General features: G+C 35.8%; 1 pseudogene; it reads right to left on the reverse strand.

Moving 5' to 3' along the window:
• LOC136317695 (PRELI domain containing protein 3B pseudogene) overlaps window positions 1–11,655 on the reverse strand; it is a 138,486-nt pseudogene extending 126,831 nt beyond the window's left edge.
• Between the last annotated feature and the right edge of the window lie 1,276 nt (window positions 11,656–12,931).

Here is a 12,931-nt window from a genome sequence, read left to right on the forward strand (position 1 = left end):
AATATTTCATTGTAGGCATATAGAAAGGCTATGGACTTTTGTATGTTAATTTTGTATCCTGCGACCTTACTGTATTGGTTTATTGTTTCAAGTAATCTTTTTGTGGAGTCTTTGGGGTTTTCAATATATATAGGATCATATCATCTGCAAAAAGTGATACCTTTAATTCTTCTTTTCTGATATGGATGCCTTTTATTTATTTATCTTCTCTGATTGCTTTGGCCAGAATTTCTAGCACCACGTTAAATAAGAGTGGAGAGAGTGGACAACCTTGTCTTGTTCCTGATTTAAGGAGAAAAGTCCTCAGTTTTATGCCATTTAATATGATGTTGGTTGGTGGTATATCATATATGGCCTTTATCATGTTCAGATACTTTCCTTCTATACCCTTCTATGCCAGGTTTTGGTATGAGGGTTATATTGGCCTCATAGAATGTGTTTGGAAGTATTGCTTCTTCTTCAATTTTTTGGAACACTTTGAGTAGAATAGGAACCAAGTCTTCTTTGAATGTTTGATAGAATTCACTAGTATGACCGTCTGGGCCTGGACTTTTATTTTTGGGGAGGTTTTTAATAGTTTTTCTATTTCCTCCCTGCTAATTACTCTGTTTAGGCTTTCTGCTTCTTCATGACTCAGTCTAGGAAGGTTGTATTGCTCTAGGAATTTATCCATATCTTCTAGATTGTTGAATTTGGTGGCATATAATTTTTTTGTAGTATTCTACAATTATTCTTTGTATATCTATGGTGTCTGTGGTGATTTCTCCTCTTTCATTTTGGATTTTGTTTATATGAGTTCTTTCTCTTTTTTCCTTGGTGAGTCTTGCCAAGTGTTTGTCAATTTTGTTGATCTTTTCAAAGAACCAGCTCCTTGTTTTATTAATTTTTTTCTATAGTTTTTCTGTTCTATATTTCATTTATTTCTGCTCTGATTTTATATTATTTCCTTTCTTTGGCTGGTTTTGGGTTGTCTTTGTTCTTCTTTTTCTCGTTCCATAAGGTGTGAAGTTAAATGGTTTACTTGGGCTCTCTCTTCTTTGTTTTTATAGACCTGAAGTGATATGAACTTCCTTCTTATTACTGCTTTTGCAGCATCCCAGATATTCTGATATGTGGTATTGTCATTTTCATTTGTCTGTATATATCTTTTAATTTCTGTGATTATTTCTTCTTTGACCCATTCATTTTTTAAAAGTATGTTGTTTAATTTCCACATTTTTGTGGGGTTTCCCCCCCTTTTTTGCAGTTGAATTCTAGTTTCAAGACTTTATGATCAGATAATATACTTGGTACAATTTCAATTTTTCTGAATTTGCTGATGTTATTTTTGTGGCCTAACATATGGTCAATTCTTGAGAATGTTCCTTGTACACTAGAGAAAAATGTATACTCTGTCAATTTTGGATGAAGGTCCTGTAGATGTCTATCATGTCCAGGTGCTCTAGTGTTTCATTTAAGGCCAATATATCTTTATTGATTTTCTGTTTGGATGAACTATCTAGAGCCATCAGCGGCATATTGTGGTCTCCAAGTATGATTGTATTTTTGTCAGTTTTTGCTTTTAGGTCAGTCAGTAGCTGTCATATATTTTGGTGCTCCTTGGTTTGGTGCATATATATTAAGGATTGTTATGTGTTCTTGATTCAGTGTCCCCTTAATCATTATGAAATGACCATTTTTGTCTCTGAGTACTTTTGCTGTCTTGTAGTCAGCATTATTAGATATGAGTATTGCTACACCTGCTTTTTTTTGGATGTTATTTGCTTGGAGTATTGTTTTCCAGCATTTCATTTTGAATTTGTTTTTATCCTTGTTGCTTGGATATGTTTCTTGTAGACAGCATACAGTTGGATTTTCTTTTTAATCCATTCTACTACTCTGTGTCTTTTTATTGGTGAGTTTAATCATTTATATTTAGTGTAATTATTGACACTTGTGGCTTCCCTATTGCCATTTTATAAATTACTTTCTGTTAATTTTTTATCTTGTTTGATTCTTCTCTTGTTTTTCTATCATTTGTTTTTGTTTGTTTGTACCTCTGTTTCCTCTGTTGCTACCTTTTTTAAGTCATGTGCTTCTCTGGTGGTTTTTTCAAGGGTGGTTACTATTAAGTAATGAAAAAGGTACCTGCCATATTCATTGTAGTACTCCATCTTATGAGTGTTTCTGCACTCCATCATTCTTTGCTACTGTTAATCTCCATCCTCTCCCCTTTTCAGTTTTTGTTGTCACAGTTTAAATTTGATTTTATTGTGTTCTTGGCGAAGCTTTTAATTGTGGTTTTGTTTTGTTTTGTTCTTTGTATCTGGTTGGAAAACCCCCTTTAGTATTTCATGAAGTGGAGGTTTTCTGATGATAAATTCCCTCATCTTTTCTGTGTCTGTGAATGTTTTTACTTCGTATTTGAAGGATAGCTTTGACAGATATAGTATTCATAGCTGGAAGTTCTTCTCTTTCAGAACTTTAAATATTGGGGTCTACTCTCTTCTGGCTTGTAGAGTTTCTGCTGAGAAATCTGATGATAATCTAATGGGCCTTCCTTTATATGTTGTATTCTTCTTTTTCCTGTTTGTCTTGAGAACTTTTTCTTTGTCATTGGTTTGTGCCAATTTCATTATGATGTTCCTTGGAGTAGGTTTGTTTGGGTTTAAAAAACTGGGTGTTCTGTTTGCTTCTTGAATTTGAGGCTTTAGTTCTTTCCACAGGCTTGGGAAGTTCTCGAGTATTATTTGTTTGAATATATTCTTCATTCCATTTTCTCTCTCTTCTCCCTCTGATATACCTATTATTCTTATGTTATTCTTTTTTGATGGAGTCAGACAATTCCTGTAGGGATTTCTCATTTTTTTAAATTTTTGAGTCTCTCTTCTTCTCTCTGTTGTGCCTGAAGTTGCTTATCTTCTATGTCACTAATCCTACCTTCTATCTGGCCTGTTCTATTAGCTAAGCTTTTTACCTCTTTTTTCAGTTCATGAATTGAGTTTTTCATCTCTGTTTGGTTTGTTTTTATAGTTTCAATTTCCTTGGTAATATATTATTTTTATTCATTGAGTTGTTTTCTGAGCTCCTTAAGTTGCCTTTCTGTGTTTTCTTGTATATCTCTGAGTATTTTTAGGATTTCTATTTTAAATTTTCTGTCATTTAGCTCCAAGGTTTCCAATATGTTAAATTTTTTCTCCATAGATTTTTCCACATCTTTCTGTGCTACTTCTCTATCTTTTGTATTCATGATATTTGATTTCCTTTTTCTTAATAGCATCTGAGGGTGATCTTGTTGATAGCACTAATGAGAATTAATAAAGAGTAAAAAGTTAAAAAAGAAGAAAAAAGAAAAAATGGAAAAAATAATAATTTATTATTTACCCTTTTTTTCTTCTTCTTCTTCTCCTCTCCTCTCCTCTCCTCCTTAGGAAAATATTGTGATGAATTGTAAATTATATTATGCTAAATGGAACAAATATTGCCTATAATGTAGGGCCTGAGTTGAGGGGAAGTTATCAAGGAGCAAAAAAGGAGGTAGAGACCCACAAAATGCGAAAAAGAAAAAAATTTGGGTCAAGAATAAAATGATTTGCTTGTAAGTGATGGTCAACTAAGAGATATAATGAAAGGGATAAGAAGGAAACAAGAAAAAGGAAAAAAAATTACTATTATATTTTGTGAAGCAAAAACTAGTTAGAATGAAGATCCTGGGTTGGGAGGAATGCTAATGAGTTAAAAATCAAAGTAAAAGCACCCAAAATGCCACAAAGAAAAAATTTGAGTCTCAAGCAAAATATTTTGTTCACAATTGAGGATTGAATGAGAGGAAAAGTAAAAGTAGAAAAGAAGAAAGTAATAGAAAGGGAGAAAAAAGAATAAGGGGAAAAGAAGAAAAAAAACAAAAAGAGAGAGAGAGTTAAGGGTTTCAGAGTGTAACTCTCATGGAGAGAAAGGAAGAAGAAAAGAAAGAAAGTGGGAATTATAACACTTATGGGTAGTGTAGTTCAAGAATAGGAAAGGATAAGATCAGCAGAGAATAAAAGGACCAAGGTGGAGGAAAAAGAAATAATAATAAAAGGCAAGAAGATGAAAGAAACAAAAAAAATAGTGGAACAAGTTATAAAGTCTGTGGAGTTTTCTTGATTTTGAGAGGTTAACTTCTTCCTTTTTCTTTCCTCTCCCTCTTCCTGGTTGGTGACTCTGTACCCTAGGCTCTGCCCCTGTGGCACTCTTAGTTAGAGATTTGCAGTTGATAAGACTCTATGGCGTTGTCATATATTAGGCTTCAGTCTCATCGTTAGTCAGGTCTTGTTAGCATTTGCAGGCTCTGACAATGAGAGAGTCCGTTTTCCCGGAGCTTCTCTCCTAGTCTCTCCTTCCTGAATTAGCAGCCTGATGATCCAGCTATGAGGCTGCCACTGTCTCTGCCTGGGAAGTAAGAGGCTCAAAGAACTGGCAAATCCCCACTCTATCCCCACTCAATGCAGGGCTCTAGGTAAGGCTCAGTCAGTCAGAGCCGCCAGAGTAATCAGGCGGGGCTGAGAGCCAATTGCTCTCAAGGTGAAATTCTGTGAGCCTCCAGGCCTGTTCAGCACGCCTAGCACTTTGTGGGACCACTCTCCCCAGGCTTTTTGCACTTTGTAACCTGTTTTGGCTGGGAAGAAGATGCCCTAGTCGCTGCCTGCAGTACAGGAAGTCTTAATATCTGCCAAGCCCCTCTATTTTTTAGCATATATCCCTGAGTATGAAAGCTCTGCCAATCAGAAGGTGCCCCCACCCCTTTAGCAAGAGGCACTAAAAAATATCACGCCTCTTGTCTTAGATCTCTGAACTGAGAGAGATCTTGTCAGTAACAGCCAAGTAGGTCAGTTGGGAGGTGAGCAGACTGTGGGTTAAGCTAATTTCAGCGATTGGATCGGCTGATCTGCTCCAGGAAGGACTGCAAGCTGCCTGCATGCCCCTCCCCCGATGATCTGCTCCAGGAAGGACTGCAAGCTGCCCACGCGCCCCTACCCCGATGCTTGATTGTTAGCTTAAATGGCTGGCTGAGGAATCCTGCCTGCCCAGAGAAGCTCGGACGTAGGGAATTGTGCTTTGGCGCACTCCCTGTGCCACTGGCAGCTGCTGCTCATGGCTCAGGCTTTAGCTCACGTGGGCTGATTCACTGCAGGCAAATTCTTTCCTCAGCTTGAATGAACGTCTGTGCTGAAGCCTAGCTTCCTCCACACCCTTAGCCCCCCTTGACTCTCAGTTCCAAGTGAAATCAGCCTTTGCTCAGGTTAGTTAGGAAGGCAAAGTGTTCCTTTCTCCGACTTATTTCCTTCAGGGTTGATTATATATTTAGTCAATTTTTCGCTCAATCATACCTTTGTTTTCAGTATGTGGTACCCCTAGACACTCCAAGGATAAATTTTTCTGTCTGTGGTTGATGAACTTGTTGAAATTTTGGGGAGATTTGTCAGTCGCGCTCCTCATGGCATCATTTCTCTGACGTCACTCCAAAACAGACTCTTAAACCAAACACAAACTAATTTTTTAAAAGGAAATTACAATTTGAGTAAGAGTTTTCAAAGAGAGTAATCACTAGAGATGGACCAAAAATACTGTCATATTATTCAGGCCCTGTGTACAACTCTAAAAAGTTGAAACTTTATTCTATAGGAAATAAGAAGCTATCAAAGAACTTCGTGTAAGAATGATGTAATCAGATTTTTTAATATAGGGAGAGCATGTTGGTGATAATATGGAAAATAAATTGATTTTTTTATGAGACTGGAAGAAAAACTATTGGAGAGTTTCATGATGTGAAACAATGGCTAAGGGATAAAGTGCAAGAAAATCTCAAGAGATGAGCAGACAGAACAGAGTTAGAGGTGCATTATTGTAAAGTTGCAGACTGTGAAGCTCTTAGTTCAATGGGTCTCAATGGGTGTGTGTTTCATGTGTGTATCATAATTCAGAAAAATGGAAAGTGTGTTGGCATTCTTCATATAATAAAAATACTGTAAATAATCTTTAAAAAGTCAGTATTTAAATGATTTGGAAATATTCACCTGAAATCTATGTACTCTTTTTGATCAATGTCACCCTGTTAAATTAATTTTTCTAAATAAAAGAAAACTCAGTGATAATCATATCATAATCACATATTACCATATGGCTCTGAGTATCTGTAAAAATACCAACTACAGTTTTTTTATCATTTATTTGGAAACAGTATAATGGAACAATTACATATACTAACTAGAATTCATTTTGCCTAGATTTAAACCTCACATCTACCATACCAAGCAGGTTTCTTATTAATCTTTATGTACCTCAGTTTCTCATCTTGAAATGAGGATAATAATGATTCATAAGATGTACATGATTACATACATTCATGCATGTAAAGTGTCTAACATATAGCAAGTAGGTCATAAATGTAACCTACTGTAATTAGTGGTTACTTAAGAACTATATCACTTTTTGAGAGCAATGTTTGCTTCCCTAACTGCTCCAAAGTATATTTAAGAGGCAAAGTCTTAACTTTCTCAGTAAAATCTATAAACTTTCTCTGGCCCCCACTTGATGGGCAGTTGCTTCTCACTGATCACTCACAAAAAGTTGTATTACCAATACAAACCTCACTTAAGGACCCATTCACTTTAGATTTTAACTCTGGGAACCACATGTTGGAGGAGAGGTTCTGATGTATCTGGTATAAAACACAACAGGTAAAGTTAAACTACTTCATGTGCATTAGAGTATAGACTCTGAGCTCCTACTTACAACTCAAGGAAGAGATTTAAAAATAACTAAGATAGTCTTTGAAGAGACTTCTTCAGTGAGGGTCTGTAGCCTATTGTGTTAGAAAAAAAAAGAAAAAAAATATTTTCTCTATGTGCAAGGCATTGTGAATTTGCATCAGAACTGAACATAGGCCTGACCTGTGGTGACACAGTGGATTAAAGGTAGACCTGGGAATGCTGAGGTTGCCGGTTCAAATCCCTGGGCTTACCTGGTCAAGACACATATGGAAGTTGATGCTTTCTGCTCCTCCCTCTTCTCTCTCTCTCTCTCTCTCTCCCTCTCTGTCTCTCTCTCTAAAAAAACTAAATAAAGTTAAAAATAAAAGAAATTTTTAAAAAATTAAAAAAACTGAACATAAAACTAACTTTTGTACTTCAAGAAAAAAGAAACAGTTGGAGAAGATGCACATAATGATAATTAAAATGATCACAGCTATAGATTTTGAAAAATACTGAGAATCTGTGACTGTAAAGGGTTATTTAAAAATTATTAATTTCTAAAGCAATGAACAACTCTAATAGATTAACATTTATTGAACAATGATATAATATGTACTTCCCTTATCCCAGTTTTTTTTAGATAGAATTGACATACAACAATGTATAAGTTTAAGCTGCACTTAAACTTATTTAACATACTCATATGGTGACATGACAACCAAAAAGGCCAGATGACATCTATCATTTCATATGAATACCAAAAACAAAAGAATTTTTTTCTTGTGATGAGAACACTTGATCTCTACTCTCTTAAAAACTTTCAAGTATACTGTGCAACAATGTTAACTATGATCATCATGTTATAAAATACATTCCCAGTACTTGTTTATTTCATAACTAGAAATTTGTACCTTTTGACTACCTTGCATCAACTTGTGCTACCCATGTACTATGCTGCTGGTAACCACAAATCTGATCTTTTCATCTATGAGGTTGACACTTTTTTATGTTTGTTTTTTTCTAGATTTCACATTAAGTGAAAATATATAGTATTTATCTTTCTTGTTCTGATTTTTATCATGTAGCATAATGTCATCAAATTCCATTCATTGTATTGCAAATGATTTCCTTTTTATGGCTGAATAGTATATATTTTAAAATAATAGAATATATAAATATGCAGTATATAAAATACATATTCTAATAATATATAACAAATGAAATATATATTCTAATAATATATAAGGTGGGACAAAAATAAGTTTATAATTGTTCATATGGACAGTAATACAGTAATTAATATATAATACAAGAATAAACTGTGTTTTGTATACTCACAACTATTAACTTACTTTTGTCCCACCTTGTATATAGTATATAAAATATATATTATCATAATATATATACAAATACATATGTCCTTTGCAAATATTTTTTACATTCTGGAGGTTGTCATTTCATTTTGTTCATTGCTTCTTTTGCTATGCAGAAACATTTTAGTTTGAGGTATTCCCACTTGTTTACTTTTTTCTGTTACTTGTGCTTTAGATGCCATTCAAAAATTATTGCCAAAGCCCGTATAAAGAAATTCATTCTTATAAAATAAGAATTTTATGGTTTCTAGTTATACAGTTAATTTTTATTCCATTTGTATTCATTTTTATGAGGTACGTTAGGGGTCTATTTTCATTATTTTACATTTGAATATACAATTTTCCCAAAAAATTTATTGAAGAGACTGTCTTTCTTTGCTGACTACTCTTTGTTCCCTTCTCAAATATTATCGGGACATACATACATAGGTTTATTTCTTGGCTTTCAATTTTGTTTCATTCTTCTAGGTGTCTGTTTTTATGAAAGTACCATAGTTTTTAAATTAAATTTATTGGGATGACATTTGCTAATAATATTATGTGTTTCCTAAGAAACCAATGTCACCCAATAAATTTAATTAAAAAGTACTATAGTAATGGCATAAAAATAGACACTTAGAATTTTTAAAACATGCAATACCTAACTATTTACTCAGGGCACTGATCTCTTCTCTTTAGATAGTCAAATAAAAAAATTACAACATCCAACACAAAAGCCAACTTCTCTGCATGCCCTAACTTGAACCATACATATATGTGTCATATGATACAGTTGTATGTTATGAATCATGTCACATAATAAGATTGCATCTGATTGGTTAATATTGGTACCAGAAATTCTTATATACAAGTATAAACACCTGAATTCTCCAAAGAGGAAAAACAGATGGCCAATAGGCATATGAAAAAAATATTCAACATCACTAATCATCAGAGAAATACAAATTACAACCACAATGAGATATCACCTCACACCTGTCAGAATGGTGCTCATCAACAAAACAACATACAATAAGTGCTGGCAAGGGTGTGAAGAAAAGGGAGCCCTCCTGAAATGCTGGTGGGAATGCAGATTTGTGCAGCCATTATGAAGAACAGTATGGTGTTTCCTCAAAAAATTAAAAATGGAACTGCCATTTGATTCAGCTATCCCACTTTTAAGAATATATCTTAAAAATAACAAATCACTGATTCAAAAGAAGATATGCACCCACATGTTTATTACAGCATTGTTTACAATAGCCAAGATCTGGAATCAGCCCAAATGTCTGTCAGTGGACGAGTGGATTAAAAAGCAGTGGTACAGGCCTGACCTGTGGTGGCACAGTGGATAAAGCGTCGACCTGGAAATGCTGAGGTCGCCGGTTCGAAACCCTGGGCTTACCTGGTCAAGGCACATATGGGAGTTGATGCTTCCAGCTCCTCCCCCTTCTCTATCTCTGTCTCTCTCTCCTTGCTCTCTCTCTCTGTCTCTCTCTCTCCTCTCTAAAAAAATGAATAAATAAAATAAAAAAAAATTTTAAAAAAGCAGTGGTACAGGCCTGCCCTGTGGTTGTGCAGTGGATAAAGCCCCGACCTGGAATGCTGAGGTCACCAGTTCAAAACCCTGAGCTTACACATATGGGACTTGATGATTCCTGCTCCTGCCTTCTCTGTCTCTCTGTCTCTGTCTGTCTGTCTCTTTCTCTCCTCTCTAAAATGAATAAAGTCTTTAAAAATAAAAAAAATTTAAAAATACAGTGGTACATATACACAATGGAATACTATGTGGCCATGAAAAATAAGGCAATCTTACCTTTTGTGACAACATGGATGGACCTGGAAACTATTATGTTAAGTAAAATAAGCCAGGCAGAGAAAGATAAATATCATATGATCTCACTTATATGTGAAATCTAATGAACAAAGTGAACTGAAGAATGGAATAGAGGCAGAGGAAGGGTCACAGGGACCAGAGGGACAGCTGTCAGAGGGAAGTGTGATGAGAGGATGGGATCAGAGAAGGTGAATTGATGAGTGAAATTATACATATGTAACACAGAGATACAGATAACAGGATAGCAAATCCCAGAAGGAGGGGGGAAGGAGTTAGGGGGAAGGAGGCCAAGGGGGTATAAACAGGGACACAGAGGTGGGGGGTGAAGGTGTCATATTCAGTGGGGCACTTGAATTTATGTAAACCCAATAAGTTAAAATTAATAAAAAATAAAATAAATAATGTCGCTAGAGCAAAAAGGGTAGGTAATTACTACTATTATTTTTTTTTTGTAAATCAATCAAAATTAAACCTATTTTTGTCAGGTAATCAAAAAATATCATATATTTGGTATGCTGCAGATTTTTAGTAATTAGTTCATTGTGCCATTGTTAGTGTAGGTACTTACCTTACTATTAATTTTAGAAGAAGGAACAAAGGGGATCAGACACTGAGTCTAATAAACTGAGAAGCTGAATCAGATATTAGACCTGCTTCATTTGAAAGTTACAGTATTTCATTTAATGATTTACTAGAAAGCTATGGCATTCACAACCTCAACCTCATTTCCCAGGAGACCACTTTATCCTCTTCCTAGGGGACTTAATCTTCAAAGCAGGCAGTAAAATTCTCCCCAAGGGACTGACAGTCTGGTATCAAATTTTCAGAAGAGTATGGAGCAATTTCTCTGCTGTGCACATGCACAATAGAAACCAGATGATGACAGCAGAGCTTTTGGACATCCACAATAGAAGTCAAGATGGTACAAGGGAAGGTGCTTCTACTTTGAGGCATGCACAGTAGAAGCCAAGACGGCAACATGAAGGGTTATAATATAGCCTGGGAAAATCTGTGGAAAGAATCTGATTACTTAGAGTGTGCAGAACCCTAGTAGGTACAGGAAAAGGATTGGTTAGAGGGTTAGGTTCAAGTCAAGCTTAGGAAGAATCAGGAAGTGATTTGGATGGTTTAAATGACAGCTTGCTCATTACCAAGAAACAAGAAAATATATGAAGGATTTTCAGGAATTTTGGAACAATTGTTGCTGGAGCCTGCCCACCTCCTACATCCATGAGGGTATATTATTTCCCTTCACCTCAATAAAATCTTGCCACTATGTTTAAACTCCACACCGAAAAATTCCAATAAAAACATTTACAGAGGACGTGTACAGACACTTCTCCCAATAAGACATGCAAATGACCAGATGTGTGACCATACTATTTTGATTACTATAACTTCAGAATGCAGTTTGATATAAGGAAATGTGGTGTCTTACCTTTTCCAGGAATGTTTTGACTATTTGGGGTCATTTATGGTTCCATATGAATTTTATGATTCTTTTTCTGTTAATACAGTGGTACCTAGAGATACGAGCAGACCAACATACTTTTTTTAGGATATAAGCTGCAACTCAGTCCATATTTTTGTTCGAGATCCAAACAAAATTCCAAGATATGAGTCGTGATTTGGGAAGTTGCTGCTAGTTGGCGCATTGGTGCACAGGTCCGGTATCGGCCACACAACAACAGCATCTTGTTCTTTCTCGTGTGTTACCCACAGAATCAAGTCGAATCTCGTGCGCTGTACTCATTCTTGCATCATTTTTGCATTTTTACTAACTTTTTTTGTGTGCTATCATGGGGCCAAAAAAAGTGAGTGTAAAGGACAGTGGTGAGAAGAAGAGAATGATGTCAATAGAAGTAAAGCAGGAAATAATAGAAAAACATGAGCATGCTGTATGAGTGATTGAACTGACAAGGCTGTACGACCACAATACATCTACAATTTGTACCATCCTTAAACAAAAGTATGCCATCAAAAGCACAAATCCAGAGAAAGGAACTACAACTCTGTCCCAATTAAGGATAAATATCCATGAAGAAATGGAGAAGCTTCTGCTGGTGTGTGTGAAAGAGAAAGAGCTAGCAGGAGATACAGTGATGGAGACAGTAATATGCAAAAGGTCATGTATTATTTACAGTGACTTGAAGATGCAAGAACCACCAACCTCAAAAGAGGCAGCAGAAGATACATTTAAGGCAAATCACAGCTGGTTTGAAAATTTCAAGAAGAGATCTGGCATCCACTCAGTGGTGAGGCACGGTGAAGCTGCGAGTGCTGACGTTAAGGCAGCTGAGGAGTACATCATACATTTTGCTGTGCTTATCACAAAGGAAGGCTACATCCCCCAACAAGTGTTCAACTGTGATAAAACAGAATTGTTTTGGGAAAAAAATGCCCCAGAAGACTTTTATCACCACAAAGGAGAAGAACCTGCCGGGCCATAAACCCATGAAGGACCATCTGACCCTTGCATTGTGTGCAAATACTAGTGGTGACTGTAAAGTAAAGCCACTGCTATTGTATCATTCTGAAATTCCTCGAGCCTTTAATACTCACAAGATTCTTAAAGAAAAACTGCAGCTTATGTGGCACACCAATGCTAGGGCATGGGTTACGCAGCAGTTTTTTGGGGTTTTTTTGAACAGGTAAATCTCGTATTTGGTCCTGCAGTGAAGAAATATCTTCAAGAAAAAAAATTCCCAATGAAAGCATTACTAATCCTTGATAATGCTTCAGCCCACCCAACTAGTCTTGAAAATGACATCCTCGATGACTTCAAATTTGTGAAAGTCCTCTACCTCCCACCCAACACAACTTCAATCTTACAACCTATGGATCAACAGGTTCCAACTTTAAAAAGCTTTACACAAAGCACTTGTTCCACCGCTGCTTTGAGGTGACTGAGAATACAAATCTAACCCATCGAGAGTTTTGGGAAGATCACTACAACATCGTGATATGTTTATGCATTATTGACTTGCATGGCAAGAAGTTACAAGAAGAACCTTGAACTCATCATGGAA

Source organism: Saccopteryx bilineata, chromosome X (assembly GCF_036850765.1).
Source record: "Saccopteryx bilineata isolate mSacBil1 chromosome X, mSacBil1_pri_phased_curated, whole genome shotgun sequence".
NCBI lineage: Eukaryota > Metazoa > Chordata > Mammalia > Chiroptera > Emballonuridae > Saccopteryx > Saccopteryx bilineata.